This window comes from Gavia stellata, chromosome Z, assembly GCF_030936135.1.
Source record: "Gavia stellata isolate bGavSte3 chromosome Z, bGavSte3.hap2, whole genome shotgun sequence".
In the NCBI taxonomy this organism is placed as follows: domain Eukaryota; kingdom Metazoa; phylum Chordata; class Aves; order Gaviiformes; family Gaviidae; genus Gavia; species Gavia stellata.
Genome location: NC_082637.1, coordinates 38060965 through 38081815, shown reverse-complemented (window position 1 = coordinate 38081815; position 20851 = coordinate 38060965).

Here is a 20851-nt window from a genome sequence, read left to right as displayed (position 1 = left end):
TGTTGTAATAAGGATTTAGTCCGTGGTATTAGCATGGGAAGATCACAGAATCATAGAATCATAGAATGGTTCAGGTTGGAAGGGACCTCCTGAGATCATCTAGTGCAGCCTCTGCGCAAGCAGGGTCAGCTAGAGCAGATTGAGCAGAATTGTGTCCGTCTGGGTTTGGGAATCTCCATGGGTGGAGACTCCACAGCCTCTCCAGGCAGCCTGTGCCAGTGTTGAACCACCCTCACAGGACAAAAATGTTTTCCTATGTTCAGGTGGAATTTCATGTGTTTCAATTTGTGCTGATGTGCTATCATCTCACCCTTTGATGGCCTTGCTCCAGTTTATCCATATCTCTCCCCCACTGAGCAGCCCAGAAACAGATCCAGCACACTGATGCGTCTCACCAGGGCTGAGTACAGGGGAAGGATCATCTCCATCACCCTGCTGGCAATACTCCACCAATGACGCCCAGAAGGCTGTTGGCCTTTTAATTGCCGCAAGAGTTCATTGCTTCATTAAAAATCTAGAAAAAAGCACAACCTTTTTACACATAGCATTAAATGACTTCTTAAAATAAAAGTTAAGTCTTTAAATGTATCCCTTAGGCTTCCTGCCAGAACAAAAACACCATCAAAAAGCTTTTCTTCCCTGATGCTTTGAAATCAGTCAAAAACAGAAGAGGGTCAGATTATTAGGTTTTGTGATGTGTTTAGCTGTCAGATTGGAGCCTGTAGAGATATTTTTATTTAAATTGCTAAGTTTGTGGGTGTTTTTCTGAAACAAAATCTTGGTGAAGTTTAAAATACCACCATATTCTAAAAAATCAAACTTAAATTCCAAGAAACTATCAATCCATCCCAACAGTGCAACAAAAATAAACAGACCTGTTGGCAAATTCAGAACCATATAACCTTCCTTTTAGCAACAAATTAAGATGTCTTATCTACAGTTACTGTTATTACAGAATGGTAAACATAATTAGTAAGAGGCTGTTGGATGTCAGACTGAATTTTTAGGGTTGGCAGACATCTTCAATACTGGGCATTAAAAGCACCCACAAGGTTGAAAGTAGCCCACAGTAAACATCTCATGCTATGGCAGCAGTGACAACTTCTGTACCCTTCTGTACTTGCCGACTTTGTTAACCCAGAGCAAGTTCCTTTGAGGATAAAACTGTTGTGATATATTCTGTAGATCTAAGCAGGCAGCTCATCAACCCAGAGCAAATGCTTGAATCAGTCACTTCATTATGATCTCCAAATATATTAAAATATTGTCATCTTTGACTGTACTACCATTCAAACAAAGTCAACCAAGTCTAGAACTGCACTGGCACTCTATACAATTGCAGGTGCAAATCACTGAATAAGATGCTAAAAGCAATAGCCACGATGTCAGTAAAACTTGTGACGTAAATAGATTCTGATAAAAAGTTAGTGGCTCTACTGTACTATCTCAAGTAAGTACTATTATTTAAAAAGAAAACCAATTATCCAACCAGTTTATTAATAATGTCTAGCTAGTACAATAAAATATATTTCAATTTTAGTTTTCACAGAATTTCTGAAAATCAATCAATGATTTGCTGAATGAATAATCTAACTCATGGCTTGCATCTTATCTGAACCACGCAGGATAAAAAGTGGATAGCATAATCTAGACGGCAATGCAAAACTCTTCCCACAGTCTCTTTGATAGAGCATCATCTTTACAATTTCAGGAACAACACTTTATAGAGACAGCTAAAACTTCAAGCAAATATATCGAGTGTATAAAATGAAACACAGATGGACCACCTCTCAGAAAAAAAATCCCTCCTTTTTTTGTTTTCTATCTCATTCTCTCTTTTATTTAAATTTCACCTTTTCCCACTGATTTCCAACTATCTTCTGTATGTCAGAGACTCTTGTTACATCCTATAAAATACCTTTCTAGAGTTCAGTCATTTGTAGTCAGTTTGCTGGGGGGTCTACACATTTTTTACAATAACCATTTTGAACCAAGCTGTGGCAGTGGGAGCTAAATAGGAAACCCAGTTTTGTACATAAGGAAAAACCTAAGCAAACGAGAAAGAGAATATACTACTGATAATTCAGACAAGCAGGACAGAGACGTACTCTAAGACCTATGCTTTCAGAGTCCACATTTAACTGGTGGTACAATGGAGACAGTATGCAGACTGCTTACTGCTAACATGAATGAATCAGTGTGACTTAATGCAATCCATTTAATTTTAATTTTTTATGCTTACAAGCTGAATATACTTGGCTATTATCAGAAAAAAGAAAAGCACTGCCTTTCTACACTGAAATTATTGATCAACATACTTTTATCCAGAACCCCAGGCATGAAACACATATCTATAAGAATTCATTATCCAGATATTACAGTTCTTGCTGGTAATGCATAGCACATTATGAGACTTTACTGAAAGTACAAACATCACTCATTGCCACCCAGATCAGTTGTACTGTTTCCAATGCAAATGAACTCCAGAAAATATGGAGAAAAAAATAAAATAAAATAGCACAACAAAGAGAGGAATCCTTTTGCTTTTTCTCTGCAAAGATTTCTATAGTTTAGTGATGGTTTCACTAATTGAAAGCATAGAATCTCACTAAGCAGGTAGTGAGTAAACTTTAGTAGGTTCCCTCCTATACTATTATAATTGAATTTTTAATTGATGCTTCTTCAGAAATCAAAGCATAGTTTTAGTGCAAACCCCATCTACATAAAGGGAGTGCTGATAAACCTTTCAAGTAATAGCTGATTTTTTCTGAACACTAGACCCGAAAACTGCTCAGACTAAATCAAGTTTTTAGCAGCTAGCACTAGACAAGTTTCTAGAGAGGTAAATACTCATCCATGTAGAATCACAGAACAAGGCTTTTTAGGTGACTGGAAGAATACATGATAGTTGCTATCTTGTTGGTGCCTGGATGAAAATCTCATGACGCTTTCCAGGAAAGCAAAGTTCCTGCTTTCCATAAGGAAGAGATTGCTAAGCTTTTACTCTGAGCATAGTATTACCATGTGTTGCCCCACCTCAAATCTCCCTTTACACTAGAAAAGACTATAGGACCTTTGTGCTGGCTTCACTCAGGTCTACTAGATTCTGGTGTCTAGTATGTTATATAGCCTCTGTACTCGGCTCTGGTGAGGCCGCACCTCGAATACTGTGTTCAGTTTTGGGCTCCTCACTACAAGAAAGACATTGAGGTGCTGGAGCATGTCCAGAGAAGGGCGACGAAGCTGGTGAGGGGTCTGGAGCACAAGTCTTATGAGGAGCGGCTGAGGCAACTGGGGTTGTTCAGCCTGGAGAAGAGGAGGCTGAGGGGAGACCTCATCGCTCTCTACAATTACCTGAAAGGGGGTTGCAGAGAGGTGGGTGCTGGTCTCTTCTCCCAAGTGACTAGTGACAGAACTAGAGGAAATTGCCTCAAGTTGCGCCAGGGGAGGTTCAGGCTAGATATTAGGAAAAAGTTCTTTACTGAGAGAGTAGTGAAACATTGGAATAGGCTGCCCAGGGAGGTGGTAGAGTCACCCTCCCTGGAGGTATTCAAGGAGCGTGTGGATGTGGCATTGTGGGATGTGGCTTGATGGGCATGGTGCTGTGTGGTGTTGGGTGGGTTGGTTTTTGGTGTGTTGTGGTTTGTTTTTTTGTGTTTTTTTTTTTTTTTTTTTTTAAGGTTGGACTTGATGATCTTACAGGTCTTTTCCAACCTTAGTGATTCTGTGATTCTGTGACAATGATTAATTCCATTAGAGTGTACAGATGCTATCTGCTGTCAGGCAGTATGGACTGGATTTAAAAGAATCAGGTGACTTTCTTAATTTTGGGGAAGTTTCCTCAAATGCTGATGGCTGACTGAAGTTCTTCTGTATGCAATCTTTTATTTAGGGTCCCTTTAAATAAATGCAGTGTTCAATGCTCTTGCAGCTTCTGTCATATGGAATGGCACTTGCAGGCAACACGCTATACACTTCTGAAGGCTAAGCACTGCCTCCAGCAAGTGAGGATACAAGCATTACAACTTCAGAAGTTGTACATTTTGAGAACTCTTTGCTTCAGAAGTCATTCCTCCACATCACAACACAACAGTTGAGATCAGATGAACCACATCCGCTAACTGTCCCTCTTGCTGAAAAGGAAGATGTCGGCAGAGTACTGCAGAGATGCATCTCATGCTTTGTAAGTTATATATTCCAGTGATTTACTAGAGACTGAAGGTGTTAATGACTTCAACGTATGGTAAATCTCTCTGTGCTTGTGCGCTTCTTTGGGAGAAGTGGTGAATAATTGGATTTAACAATACAATTTTGTTTCTTACTGGATGATTTTATTTTGGGATATTAAATGTCATCACTGCAAGGTCTCATTAAAAAATAACAGAAGAAATGTGAATTTTATTGACTTAAGGTAGCAAAATGAAATGAATGTGTGTCTGAATCAGTGAAGAAAAGATACTGGTCATACTTGCATGCATAAATGAATGTGTGTCTGAATCAGTGAAGAAAAGATACTGGTCATACTTGCATGCATATGCAGAAGATAGCACAGTTTGTAAACCCATATAATATGTTAACTTCTGGTTTGCTCTAAGAGGAATTGTTCCTTGCCTCCAGCTCCTGAATTTGCAACAGATGCCAAACACTTTCAAACCTCCCATCTCAATTCCAACGCAGAAGGAATTCCACAGTGCTGGCAGATCAGATTTCACATCAATATTTTGTTGGGCTGCTTGCCAGTGTCTTGTAAAAAATATAATTACAGGCCAGACTTTTGCAAGTTGATGCCACTATACACTCCCTTTCTGTCTAGGCAACTAATATAATAAAAATGTTATGAGATATGAAATCTTTAATCTCATTTTCATTTCAGTTCAACTGGTGAATTGCTGAAGGTTCCAGGTAATGCTGGGGCTACTGACACTGAACTGCTTTAGCACAAAGCCATCTGATTTAATACTATTTAGTTGCATATTTTATGCAGCTAATGAACTAAAATGTCCTGTAAAGAAAGCTCGTTTTGTCACAGACCTGTTACCTAGGACAGCTGCACAGGCTCTGCAGTTAATTTTGCCTTTGCATTTCCTTCTTCCTCCACCTATTTGTGTTGCAAGGCCCTGTAGTGATCAATGCAAAATGTGCCTATAAAAAGATTTTAATTCTATTTCCCATGAAAGCCGTAACTGATCATAAACAATCTCACAGTATGATTCATGTTGCAAGGGACCTCTGGAGGTCATCTTGTCCAAGTCCACTGTTCAAGCAGGGTCACCTAGAGCTGGTTGCTCCAAGGATGGAGACTCCACAGCCTCCCTAGGCAACCTATGCCAGTGCTCTGTCACCCTCACAACGGAAGTGTTTCACGCTGTTCAGATGGAGCCTCCTGTGTTTCAGTTTGTGCCCATTGCCTCTTGTCCTGTCACTGGGCACCACTGAAAAGAGCCTGGCTCCATCCTCTTTGCACCTTCCCTTCAGGTATTTATGTACATTGATAAGATCCCCCTGAGCCTGCTTTTCTCCAGGCTGAACAGTCTCAGCTCTCTCAGCCTTTCTTCATAGGAGAGAGACACTGTGCTCCTTGTGCTTTAAGTTATATATTATCTATATTATGCACATAGAAAGGGGCATTAGCACTTGATATATTTTGGTAGCTGGAGTCAATTGCCTTTTAGTACAAGACACATAGATACAGCCCAATACTCTTATTAAATACCCCTATTAATAGCTGTAATGTAAGAAAACACCCAGCAGCTACTGTGATTTAACTATGCTTTATGTCCTGCTATAGCATTGGTAAAATTATTTCAGGTGCAACCATGTGTAAAGGTCCAATTCTAACAGCTGAAGGCGTATAGGGGATGAACTGTGAACTATAGTGGAGAGAAATAGAGCCGAAAGCAGGTCCCATGGCTACTTCAAGGCTAGTTGAAAGATAGTTTTATACTGATCTTGTTCTAAGGTAAAAGAAAAAATAGCATTCTTCTAGCTGCAAGGTAATATAAAGAATTATAATAGTCAAAAAAGTCTATAGTATTTTTTACAGCCTCTGTTTGTGGGTATGGAGCAGATGGTCAAAACAGTTACATTACTGCTAGTCTTGAAATACTGTCTAGAGCAAGAATATTTCCCTATTTCCCTCCCCAGTTTCACTGTTCAACATTTGCAGGTATGCACGTCTCTATGTTTCTTAAAACTTTAATCAATGGGTTTGGATGTGAAGTACTTGCTCAGAGATATGCAATTGCTACAAAGGGGACAACTAGACACATTTCTTGTAAATAATGGCAAAATTTTATGTGTCTTGTTAAGCTGGCATTGTCATTTACCAAGGAGTGTAGGAATGCTACAGTCCTTTGATACCACAGCTCCAGCCTTCCATCCCAGTATTTTCAGAGGCAAGAAGTCTTTGTCCTCTCATATTCAAATATGTAAAGGAAATATTTAATCTCTATTAAAAGTTATGCAGTGTTGCCATAAACATATTTGTATGTTCCTGAAATCTGTAGGCGAACATGCAAAGGAAGTATTTACTGAAATTTCTGAGGAACTTGCAGAAACAATTGCCCTGCCGTAGGTAATAACACCCCATCCTCCCATCAACAGATGCATCTCTCGTTACTTGCAATGGGTATTGTAAGCACATAATAAGGAAGGAATAGACTTCAAAAGTACTATGTTTTCATTAATGTGGCTGAGTTGTCTCACCGGTTTGCTGCAAGAACTGGATACCTCACATTGGTTCACAGATGCATTACAGTTATTGTGTTATCTTATTATTTCACCTGTGTTAGAACTCATCTGTGTTGAAGGTAAGTATATACACAACTTCTCTTGCTTCACATCTAAAGGTGATGATAGTCATGCTTGTATTAGAGGACTTTTAAAAGGTTTTCATTTACAATTATTCAATGTCCAATGCAGTAGAAGAAATTGCATTGCCAAATGACTCCTATGTTTGCTTTACATTTTACAGCACAGTTTAAGAGATAAATTATCTAACTCTATATACACAGAAAATGAACAAAAGACAGATATGAATTACAGTGCTGTAATGTCATTTCAGGATTCTGATGCCTCCATAACCCACTAGAATCATGTTCAAACAGTTTATGCAGGCACCAGGACATTGATATGAAATTGCTGACTCACAGCTGAGTGACTATTTTATTCAGAGCGTGAAAGGTACAGTCCAGGATTTATTATGCTCAATTTAAGCTACAACTCTCTTGCTGTTGCCTCTCCCTCAATTCTTTACCTTTTCCAACCAATTAAATTTGTAAAAAGTATGTTTACATCTCACCTATTACTAGATGAAATTGGGTAATGCCCAAATGCTTCTTAAGTATTTTCCTTTCCAGCAACATATGTGTGCAAATTTGATGGGTGAAAAGGATACTTTTTCAGTTTCACAATTACGAAGCCCTCCTGAGTTCCAGAAGCCAAATTATTTAACTGTGTAATAAACTTGGCAATTAGGATTAAAGAGTGGTTTATAGTGTGAGCATGACCAGAAATTGCCTTTATTGAGCAGGTTTTTTACCTAACATTGCCACTACTCTGACAGCCTTGTGTTGTTGCTGTCAGCTGAGAATGAACACCCCATTCTGAATTTCTTTATTGGAGCCACAGTCAACGCAGGGACAAACGTGCTAAGAAGGACCAAACTGTAGGCTTACCAACACCATTCTTTAAGCCAAACCTGTTGGACAATGCCATTCTATTCTACTATCTCATCCTTAGTCTATTTTTGTGCTCTTTGTGATAATTCAAGCCCACATTATTCAGATTTAAAATCTTGAAAGATGTCTGCATGATACATGCATGATCTGGTTTTTTACCTGTCTTTCCTGTATGGTAACAGAAATGGCAGCAAGAAGGAAGCATATGAGGAAGTAAATTTTCTTCTACCTCTCCTTATCTATTGTGCTTCTATTGTTTTCTCCAGTGCTAGGAAGTGCTAGGAATCTCACATTTCTTTCTAGTCAACAGCTCTTCCTTCAGGGCTCACTTCAGACTAGCAGTGCCATGCCATATATACAGCATAGTGGCTCAGGGGAGACTTTATTGCTCTCTACAGCTACCTGAAAGGAGATTGTAGAGAGGTGGGTGCTGGTCTCTTCTCCCAAGTGACAAGTGATAGGACAAGAGGAAATGGCCTCAAGTTGCGCCAGGGGAGGTTTAGATTGGGTATTAGGAAAAACTTCTTCCCTGAAAAGGTTGTCAGACATTGGAACAGGCTGCCCAGGGAGGTGGTGGAGTCACCATCCCTGGAGGTGTTTAAAAGATGTGTAGATGTGGCGCGCAGGGGCATGGTTTAGTGGTAGAGTTGGCAGTGTTAGGTTTATGGACTCGATGATCTTAAAGGTCTTTTCCAACCTAAACGATTCTATGATCCTATGATTTGCTCAATAGAGAAGAAAATCATAATATTTAATAAAAGATGAAAAAACAAGATCATGTTTTGTTTACGAAGTGACAGGCAGCTCCATTTTGTAGGTACTAAGTGAAAGTTCATGATTTGGAAAGTGAAGAAGGGAAAGACTTGAAAGAATTTGCAAGAGAAAAAGACATGTTTTTATCATAGAAATTGCAATGTTCTTTACAGTGGAGTACAACTACTGATAATCATTCAGATTTCAGATGAAGAGATGGAAATAATTGAAGAAAATGGCAGAAATAAATCTTTTTGCAAGTTTTCTTTTTAAATTACTGTGTGTTCAGTGCTACTTGCCTACTTAAAAATTTATTGAAAGTTCTTGGGGCCTGCTCAGCCATCCAGAACAGCTGAGGAGCTGTTGGAAAGCAAGTCTTTCCCCTGAGTGTACACTCTACAAGATGAGGAAACACTGAACAGACGAAGTGTGGAAAGGAAACTATTTTGATGATGGCAATTATTAATGAAGCCTGTGACTCTGTCAGGCATTCAAATACCACTATGATGGGCAATAAGTGGTTTAGAACAGCAAAAGTGTGAGGGGAACACATTGGGCTGCTCTTGGGATTTCTCAGGAAGGGTTCATGGGTTAGAAATTAAGAACAATCGGATGCAAAGGGAAAACAAAACTTAGGAGGCTTAGGAAAAAGGGACTTTCTTCAAAGATACAGCAATATTTTCCAAAAAGCTAGTCCAGATCATATTTCCCTTCTAACTTTTCATAATAACTGTCATCCCTATATTTACTACATCCCTACATCAGCAAGAATTTCCCATTCTCTCTTTTCTATCTTGCTCTCAGTATTACAGCCTGCCCTTTTCTCACTTACCCAGAGGAAAATAAAACACAAAATAAGGGAAAGAAGGGGAGGAAAATCAAGAGCTCGGACAAAGGGTACAAGATTCAAGCCATTTGTCTTACCCTATAACCTACAGTATGAGAGAAAAATATAAGAAAGGAAAAACTGAGTTAAGACATCCTGGATTTCTTCCTCCACTGATGTTGTGAAGTATTTCTCGCACCTTATACAGTACACTTGGGTTGAACCTGGCTATTAAAATATAGGGTTAGGAAATTTAAAGTTGCTATGAAATTTAATGGTAAAATGAGTCCCATGGATAAAATGCACAGGCTATACCATTGTGAATAAACATAAAACTAAACATGTACTTTATTCACCTCACCTCTTCTGTGATAGTAGGGGGTACATTACCAAAAAGTGCCTCACAGCATGAGCAAGCAATTACTTCTTATGCAGTAAATACCCTCACACTGCAAACATAACATAGGTATCTAGCCAGAGATTACTGCTTCAGGCCTAGAGCTAACAAAGAAAAGAATTTTTGTGAAAAAAAAGTTACATCAATTTGTACTTATTCCTTTTCAACATTAACTTCACAGTAACTTCTAGTTGCTCGCTTACTACAGATGTCTTGGTTGGAATAAATCTTACCATTTCTTCTTGATTTATAAATTGATACGGGTATCAGTTCCATTATACAAAACACCTAGCTGAGTACAAACTCATTGTTTTCAGCCTGAAGGCTCTGGTACTGTAGCCTCAGTTTAGGCTTTTAGCTCTCAAACAAATTAGCATAGTAATCCAGATATATGCTAGTTGGGGCTGAACTGCACTTTATAGGGCTTTTTAGAATAGCTTACTCCAAAATCAAATTCCTAAATAACAAAGATGCATGGGCTAGTAGAGTTCTTTATACACATTGTCACATCTCTTAATTTTTACCCTGCTTGACGTTTAAAGCCATATTGATACTATTTGAGTCTATTTATAAGAAATTCAACATTGTCTTCTTCATGGAATGAACGTACCACAGAATTATATTTTATTATAATTCACTTACCTGTTACTTGATTCCTGAGTCTTCAAAAGGACACTTATTTATACTATTCTGTGGTAAACTGTCAAGACAATCCTTGAGGCTGTTAACTTCTGAAAAAGTTATTCTAAGCCTTTTAGTTTCTTTGTTAAGACAACAAAGAGCGGAGTAAAAAGTGTATGAAAAGCTGTGGAAGACTATTAGTAACCAATTGCACAATCCACTTTGAAGAACAACTTATAAGAGTTTTTTTTTTTTAAAACCTGGTTTAAGAAGAAAATTGCATGCACAGGATGGGTATTCTTTCTGCATTTGATATGTTCTTACTCAGAAAAGAGCTGACCATTACTCATGACCCTAATCAAAAAGAATTGCATTTTTCAAATTCTTGACAGCACCAGCTTCCATCTTCGAGAAGTCTCTCTTCTTTTCTCCTTCAGCTAAACTGTTATTATGTTAGGCATAAATCATTTATAGGAGTAATATGGGTGTACACTTAAACCACAGGGCTGAGAATCCTGACATCAGAGTCCTGTTCCCTCTTCCTGTCCATGCAACCTCTGGTAAATCACATATTTCACTTTGTCTCTACTGTATTCACCTTTATGTAAAGTAACCGGTAGTGCAGCACTCTCTCTGAATAGGGCACTGCAAAGCATCAAATCCTTTGTCAGTGAATACCACAGAAATGTCAGTGAAAAAAACTCATGAAGCATTTGGCCAAACTTGCTACACCAGGAATATGCAGAGGTAGTTTTAAAAAAATAGAAAGATTGTATCTGATTGGGCATAAAAATTATTTGAATCAGAACATATAAAAGGACTTAATCCTGGAGTTAACATCTGAAACCTGATAAAACAAACAAAAAAAAAAAGCCCCAAATGCAGCTTATTTTGACTTATGGTTTGCATTTTTCAAATGAGAACACTCCATTCTCATTTCAAAGGACTTAGAGCCAGCTTTCAGGAGCTTCAAATGGAAAACCCAAATCCCTCATACAACCTGATTTAGTACAGACATGAACAGTATTAACAAATGGAGGGGGTTTTATTGATATAAGAAAGCCTCATAGAAAGCAGATGACAGAGGCAGATGGCTCTGCATGCATGATGTATTGGGTTTGCGTGGCAGCGCTTTGGTAGCAGGGGGGGCTACAGGGGTGGCTTCTGTGAGAAGCTGCTAGAAGCTTCTCCTATGTCTGATAGAGCCAATGCCAGCCGACTCCAAGACGGATTTGCCACTGGCTAAGGCTGAGCTAATCAGCAACAGTGGTAGCGCCTCTGTGATAACATATTTAAGAAGGGGGAAAAAGCCGGGAAGCGGCAGCCGGAGAAGAGAGGAGTGAGAATATGTGAGAGAAACAACTCTGCAGACACCAAGGTCAGTGAAGAAGGAGGGGGAGGAGAGGCTCCAGGCACTGGAGCAGAGATTCCCCTGCAGCCCCTGGTGAAGACCATGGTGAAGCAGGTTGTCCCCCTGCAGCCCATGGGGGTCCACGGTGGAGCAGATATCCACCTGCAGCCCGTGGAGGACCCCACGCTGGAGCAGGTGGATGCCTGAAGGAGGCTGTGGTCCTGTGGGAAGCCCATGCTGGAGCAGGCTCCTGGCAGGACCTGTGGAGCCATGGAGAGAGGAGCCCACGCTGGAGCAGGTTTGCTGGCAGGACTTGCGATCCCGCGGGGGACCCACATTGGAGCAGTCTGTTCCTGAAGGACTGCACCCCGTGGAACGGACCCATGCTGGAGCAGTTCGTGAAGAACTGCAGCCCGTGGGAAGAACCCACGTTGGAGAAGTTCGTGGAGAACTGTCTCCTGTGGGAGGGACCCCACGCTGGAGCAGGGGAAGAGTGTGAGGAGGAAGGAGCGGCAGAAACAACGTGTGATGAACTGACCGCAACCCCCATTCCCCGTCCCCCTGCGCCGCTTGGGGAGGGGAAGAGGTTCGGGAGTGAAGTTGAGCCCGGGAAGAAGGGAGGGGTGGGGGGAAGGTGTTGTTTTTTTAAGATTTGGTTTTACTTCTCATTATCCTACTCTGATTTTGATTGGTAATAAATTAAACTAATTTCCCCAAGTCAAGTCTGTTTTGCCCATGATGGTAATTGGTGAGTGATCTCCCTATGTCCTTATCTCAACCTACGAGCCTTTTCCTTATATTTTCTCTCTCCTGTCCAGCTGAGGAAGGGGAGTGAGTGAGCAGCTGTGTGGTGATTAGTCCGGCTGGGCTTAAACCACAACACATGATTATAAATGTATAGGACTGTAACAACAAACTAGAATAGTTTTTTTGAGATGCATTTATTTATTTACTTTACGATCATAGATTTGCAGCAATGTTGAGTCATATCACTACCCACTGTTACAGATTAGCTTCCAGGTTATTACAGTTTTCAGCAAAACACCTTAAAAAGGCAAATAATTGTCTGCTGAGAGTGTTTTTGTGAATAAGCGCAAAGTAAGGGATGTTGCATGTGTGTATATACACAGTAGCATGGCATGCTATAGGCAGAATGCTGTGCAGAACTTTATTAGGATTATTTTTAAAAGTTGTTTTCTTTACTTCCTGTTTCGCCATTGAGTCATTATCAGGAAATAAATATTTTAAGATGACTGGATATGAGCACGCAAAACCTTGCATAACAATTGACAACAAGCAGCTCTTGAAATAACATTACTTTGCCTAAATAACAGAAGTATTTTAAGTAGAATTCTATGTGCTTAACAAACTGTAAATCCTCTGTTTTAAAAGATTTCTATTGCTTTCTGCCTTTCAAACAATTCAGCAGGAAATGAGTTTGGTACCTCACAGAGTAAGTGCACATGTAACATAGACCTAGATAATCTAATTACTGGAAAGAAAATCTTCAGATGCATTCTAACTTGTCTCTTCATTTTTAATGCATAATTTTGTAACTATCAACGTAACAAAATCATGCTCCTCTGATTCTTTCTGGTAACAAGTATTTTGTAATTCAGTGAAACATCCCTTGGGCAAATGTTGAAAAACATACAGCATTGCTGAAGGAATATAAGGACTCTGCCCAATATCTGTGTATAGATCTCACGAGATTCAGTGCTTTTTGCAGCTCCTGTTGTCCAATAAGTCACAGGAAGCAATTTAAACCTGTTTTTTTTATCGAGCACACATAGCTATTATGAAGATATGTATATATATTTCAATAGATATGTTATTTTGTGAAATATGATTATTACTTAAAATTGTACAGAAGGTGACAGTAATTTCTGATATTAATATCACGCTCCAATTCAGTTAAAGGTTTGTCATTTGGCTGCTGTGAAAAAGATGTTGAGCCCTGAAAACAAATTTAGCCTTGCTGTTCATGCCAGGCATCATCTATTTTCAATTTACACATTCACATGCTTATTATTTTTGGAATCACTAAAAATTAAGATGTTAACAGGAATTGATTCCAGAGGACCTTTACCACATCTTTTCTCTTAGGCTTGTAATGACTGGATAGATTTTACTGCTCTTACAGTAGCAGTATATTTCTTCAGATACCTATTGAAATTTTGCCAAAGACACAGACAGTAGTGGAAACTGATTGTGATAGGAAACATGTAAGTGCATAAGAAGCTGTTCTGAAGATGTTACAAGGTAAATAGAAGGAATAGAAGTAATACAAGGTGAAGAGGTTACAAGGTAAATAGAAGGAATATGTGGATGAGGCGCTTAGGAACATGGTTTAGTGGTGGACTTAGCAAGGTTAGGTTTACAGTTGGAATTGATGATCTTAAAGGTCTTTTCCAACTTAAATGATTCTATGATTCTATGATTCTAAGGATTAATGACAAGTGAGCACAGAGAGAATTGTGGATCCATGGGTATTCTGAAACCATGAAATCTTCAGAATGCCGTTTTCTCTCACGTTCTTTTAACTTACTTCGAGAAAACCCATCACCAGTGTGCGAATACATATGCTTTGTGGGTTTTTGAAGTACAGAGTATCCCACAGACTCTAAATACAATAATGTAATGGCTATTTTCATGCAGTGCATCACATTACATAACAAATGGTTCACTGAATTAATCTCTTTCTTTAGCAATTTTTAAAAGATTACTACAACTTGTCTGCTTAATTAAAGAAATTTTGGCTTTTCAATATCCTTCTACTATTTAAAAACAGATGTTTTATCTGTCTTTAAAAGACAAGCTCCCTAGAGTAATATTCAGACACTCATAATCTCAGGATAGCAGTATTCATGGGCTTTCATTTTTTTAGTTTCATAAAAATCTGTTTAAAGTTCTTCAAAGAACAATACCTTTCACTAAGATAAAATTTCAATTTTTCTTCCTGTGTGACAGATAATGTCTGATTTACTTCCAGTGAAATGAGCAAAACCAGCCCTTATGCACATCAGTAGAATTGGGGATTACATTAATTATAAATAAAATTTTATTTAGTTAGTTAATTATACAGTAAATACAATATACAGTTCCATATTTGTATGCAGTGCAAGCAGAGGCAAACCTCCTACTATCAATAAAGACTTTGGCCAACCATTTTACTTGTACATAGCACAGAATTTACACTAATGTGTTTCTAAAATGTTTTCAAGTTTTCAGGACCACAGAGAGATACAACACAAATACAATTATTTATTCTCTATAGTTAGAGCAATTTGACTTTCTAGTCCAAACACAGTATTTCTTGCCTGCATCTAAAAGTATGTGTAATATCCAAAAATTATTATTGCTCCTTGTTATAATATGCCTAAATGGAAAAAAGGTATAATTTCACTGTGATGCTATATTAGTATAGTATATACAATGGTCCAGGCCTAAAAGAAAGCCACAATGTTTGAGGCACATCAGTATAGTTCTTCAAACACTGGTCTTAGAATGGGTAACGTTTGTTGTCTCTGTCAATAATAAAAGCAGTCACATTGTTCCAAAACAAATTGCTGACTGCACATGAAATTATAAAATTATTTAGGACAGAATAAAACATCAATTTTTTTAGGTCTCAATAACTCCACCTGTTGATAGAATGCCCCTCTTTGAAAATATTCCTCCAATATTTTGTGGGGTTTGCACAGATCTTTTACAGAAACGTTCTGGTTGACAGAAATTATCTGCAAAGGACTAGAAATCCCTGCTAATCTTTCCCCATTATTTTAAAAATATTCCACTTACTAAACATTTAGTCTCAATTTCTAAGATAACTTTTCCAGTGTTTCTCAGGATTAATATGAAAGAAATAGGAATGCAGATAAACAGTCAAAATCCCTATCTTTGCTATATCAAATTAGTCACTTATCTTCTCTCAGTATTGGACAAAACCTGACGTTGGTTTCGCTTGCACTAATTTTACATCACTTTTTTGACATTTTGCTTCACAGTTCATCCCACGGGAGCAAAATCACACTTGGGCCTTATGTCTGTACAGTGCTGCTTACTTCATAACATTTTGAGTAGGAGATGCATATTATTTTTTGTTCATTATAAGGATGAGCTCACTAACATAATTCAAATAAAAGATTTTTATTATTACTACTTATTAGCTCCAGGATTTAAATACTTTTAAGTATGCCATGAGAGTATTTAACAGAAACGACCTGTTAGAGGGAGGAAAAATGTCACAGGTTTTAGGTTTTATGATATGTACTTCACTGACTTGTCCACTATGGAAATGAATTCATAAACAGGACTGAAAATGAAATCTTGACACGCAGATCAGGTAACTGGTAAAATTAACTGGATTTCATCTCTTCAAGTACAGGCACCCAACACCTTGGTGCTTTTTAGAAAGAAATGCTTTGTGGGAATGGTGCCACATTTTTCTTCTTACCTTTGGATTAAAATTGCTCTGTGATCCTAGATGAACTGCTGTCCTGCCTCTCTCCCCCTTTCCTTGCTTACTCCTTCTTTTCTCCTTCTTGAGATGCCTACATCTCTGCAGGCCACCATCACTAACCATATTGCTTTAATATGGTTAAATATTGAATAATTATTGAATATATTCAATAATAATATGGAACAGGAGGAAAAGAAACGTCAAGAAGGGCAAAATACCTTACATTGGAGAATTAGTTTGTGTTCATTTAAAAGAAACTGGCAAAAACAAGGGTTCAGTATGAATGTCAACAAATTCAGTCCAAAGGAAGGGATGAAAATTACCTGTCTGTGCTCAGTGTCTTTTCCTGCTTTAAAATGAAAACTGCCAGTGGAGTCATGAGAAGAGAAGGCTGTCTGAAGTCAAGTACAATTACCTCTGCTGCATGAGAACCACACAGGACAGTAGGAATGGGTCTGAAACCAAGTGTGTGTGCGGACAGAAATTGCTGCAGGAAAGTTGGGCACTGAGCATACCATACAGCATCACAACCTTGCGACCTGGGAGCTTAGTGACTCCTCCTGTCCAGATTTTTAGATGCTAAAGTCGTTAAGAAAAAAATTGAAGTGTTCCTTGGAGGAAGACTCCAGCCTCCCTCTGTGCTAAATTAGTGCCAAGGAGTCCTATCCCCATTTTCTCCACTAAAGCACAATAGAAGTTGAAAGTGTCTCCACTGTGAATAAGGTGACACTTCAATATTTGTAATATTCATTCAGGTGGCAGGAAACAGATGCTCAAATTCCTTTTAATTTCCCAGTTATAAAAGAAAAAAACCCACGCTTTCCTCAGCTCCTTAAAAGAAGGCCATAGGCACTTATCTTTATGAATGGGATATACAAACTGTGGCTTGAATGGATGGGAGTTTCTCACAGCAGCCTGTCATGGAGGCAAGATTGAAGACATACCCTTTTGTTATTGTATGTGATTAGCAACAGATATTCCAAACATGTTAATTTTAAGCCTTTAGCCTAGGAGGATGCCTATCCCCTTGGTTGGTAAACTCATAATTTTTGGATCACAGATGGATCTTTCATGTAGAGGGTAGGCAGTGCAGCTCTGTAATTTAAGTTTCTGTTTAAGGCAAGAGAATCCCATGCCCTTTGTTGGATCTGTTTTACAGTCTCTGTGCCTTTTGGGTATCTGCAGAATTGGATGTCTCACACAGGCTGAGGTGAGAATGCTTTAAATAAATAGTGGCAAATACTTCAGGTAGTGCAATTTAAATGTTAACATTCTGGGTCCTTTACAATACTCAAATAGTTAGAGACATACTCTAGGAAAGAACTGAGTCAATGTACGGTGCTGGAAAAGATGCTTGGATGCTTCACATGTCAGAAAGCACAGTTGAAGAAACCAGCAACATCTTCAGTATTTTTCAGTAAGAAAGCAAGAAAGTAATGATATTCATGGAAAAAGTCAAGAATCTGTTGAATATTAATTCCTTTTAGTTATAACAGCAAAGTGAATATTGCTTCAGATCCTAAATAAACACGAAAATATAAAAGACAAGTTAAAAAAAAACAAAACAAAACAAAACATGAAAATGCACATGAGATAAGAATATCAAAAGAAAAGGATCACCCTGAGCACCACTCATTACAGAAATCTACTGGATTCTACTTCTGAAATAATTCTGAATGAGAATTTAAATGCACATGTACTATTTCCTTATACACAGGCCTATTTCACACTTGCCTCTTTTAAGTTCCAAAGCCCCATGACAGAAAGTGAGCAAGATGAATTATACACAAATTCTGATTCTTCATCACAGAAATGCCATTTGAAATAGAAATTGGCCTATTCCTCTGAACTTCTCTTGTTCTAAAAAAATCTTTACCTTTGTTATTTTTCAGCTCTGGGGTTAGAACTGGGAGTTGGTTCTGTAAGTTCTCATTCTGCTGTAACTTCCACCACCACAGCACCATGTAGACACCTTGAAATGGCAGAACTAAAGCCACTACAGATGTGTGCTCTCCTCTGTATCATGTGTTGTAAGGAGTGTGTAAACAGCTCTGCAAATCTAATTCAGTAGATCCAGACCCCACCAGTATGGCATTTTGGATTGTAAAAATCATGTAATGTTTTAACGCTTGCTCTACTATGATTTCTATGCAGTAATAATACCTAACGTTGCATATTTAGAAGCATAAGATCCATTACTGCACAATTAAATGACTGAAGGCTTTCATACTTCATGTTGTAATACAACATCAGTCCAACTTCAAGGCCACCGAAGCCTTTTTACATCCCATGGGTTTTCAGTGTACTGAGTGGTATATATCAATATTCTCACCAAATCATGGAATCACAGAACCACAGAGTGGCTGAGCCTGGTCAGCATCTCTGGAGATCAGCCTGTCTCACCCCTGCTCAAGCAGGGTCAGCTGCAGCAGGTTGTTCAGAGCCATGACCAGGCTGGTTTCAGTATCTCCAAGGAGATACTCCACAGCCTCTCTGAGCAACCTGTGACAGTAGTGTTCAATCACACTCACAGTAGAAATTGTTTGGGTTTTTTTCCCTCATGTTTAAATGGAATTCCCAGTATTTCAGTTTGTGCCCATTGCCCACTGTCCTGCAGCTGGACACCACCAAGAAGAGTTTGCCTCTGTCTTTTTTCCACACTCCCCCATATGATATTAACAAACACTGGTAAAGTCCCTCTGAGCCTTCTCTTCTTTAGGTTAAAAACTCTGCCTAATGCAGCCCCGGAGGCTGTTGACATTCTTTGCCACAAGGCCATATGACTGGCTTATGTTCAACATCATGTCCACCAGGATCCCCAGGGCATTTTCTGGCATAATGCTTTCTAGTCCATCAGCCCGAGACTATGCTGGTGCATGGGCTTATTCCTCCCCAGGAGAATGGCTTGCCACTTCCCTTTTGTTGAACTTCTTGAAGTTCCTGTTGGCCCATTTCTCTAGCCTGTTCAGGTCCTCCCAGGTGGCAGCAAATCTGTCTGATGTATCAACCAATCCTCCCAATTCTGTATCACCTGCAAACTTGTTGAAAGTGCACTCTGGCCCACCATCTAGATTATTCAGGAAGATATTAAAAACTGTTGGCCCCAGTATGCACCCCTGAGGTACTATAATACATACTGGCCCCTAGCTGGGCTTTGTGGTGCTGATTACAACCCTTTGAGTTTGGTAGTTCGACCAGTTCTCAGTCCACCTCACTGACGGATTATCTAGGAAGTACTTCATCAGCTTGTAAATGAGAGACAGTATGCAAAGCCATACTAAATTTGACCTAACAACATCCATTGTTCTCCTCTTGTCCACTGAGCCAGTTTTTGCATCATGGAAGGATATCATATGGTCAGGCATGACTTCCCTTTTTGTAAATCCATGTCTACTCCCAGTCACTTTCTTACCCTTCACATCTTAGGAAATGGTTTCCAGTATTATTTGCTCCATCACCTTCTCAGGGAGTGAGGTGAGGCTGACCTGCCTCTAGTTTTCCAGATCCTTCTTTCTGCACTTCTTCAAGATAGGAATGACATTTGCTATCCAAATTGCTACGGTCAATCAAAGATAACTAGGAGGAGATTCACAACGATGTGGGCCAGCTCCCTCAGCACTTATGGGTGCATCCCATCAGTCCCAATGGACCAGGTTGTATCCAGTTTCTTTAAATATTTCCTAACCTGATCCTCTTCCAGTGAGTGTAAATATTCCTTGCTCTGGACTTTCACAGTGGTATCAGAGGCTGGGGGGTTCCTGGAAGCTGGTATAAAGTAAAGACCAATGTGAAGAAGGCATTAAGTACCTTGCTGTTCTGAGGGGCCCACCAGCGCCCCTGCCTTATTCAGCACCAGGTCCAATTTTTCTTAGTCTTCCTTTTGCAGCTGATGTACTTGTAGAAACCTTTCTTATTGTCCTTCACCTCCCTCACTAGATCCAACTCCATGTGGGATTTGGCTTTCCTAACCCCATCCCTACATGCCCAGAAGGTGTCTCTCTTCCTCCTGGGTCACCTGTCCTTGCTTCTTCCATTTTCTTTCCCTTATTAGGAACATATTTGTGCAAACAAACCACATCACTGCTAGCATGTATCACAAAAGTCAAACTCATGTTTAATTTCTCTAAGTAAATACATTCAGGTTTACACTAAGTAAGTTTCATGCTGTTGTTGTTCCTGCTATGCTTGCTGTGTCACTAGAAAAAGATTCTACTATTCTTCATACAATTCATTAAAACTCATTGAATTATTTGGTCTTCAGAAATATAATTTTAGTTATTTGCAGCTGATGATTTAAAACTGTTTAGAGTATATGTGCATTTTAACAGGTTTCTTAGTAGCATCTATTTTCTCAGCAAGTTTTCTATGTCCAGGAGAAGATTAAGTTCAAGAAGGGGCACATTTTTTTACCAACACTTACAAAAGCATTTGAACACTTATTTTTCATGATAACTGCTTAAATACGTTGTTGAATCACTTTGACAAAATGCTGGGGAAGACATAGGTGTCGATTTTAATAACTCCATTAACTTCCTCGGTTTCCAAAGCTGGGAAGTAACATCCAGAAGAGACACAACTCTAAGCAATAAAACTTACTCTGCAATGTCTCTGCCACTTGCAAAAGAGTTTCCCAAGTCACTAGTTCGGGATGTAACACAGAGCATGTGAAAATAGAATGAGGTAAATATATAGTTGGGTTGCATAATAAAAGACTAAGAAAAAGGGGAAATTATCTCTCAGTGGAGTTTCCTACTTTGGTTTG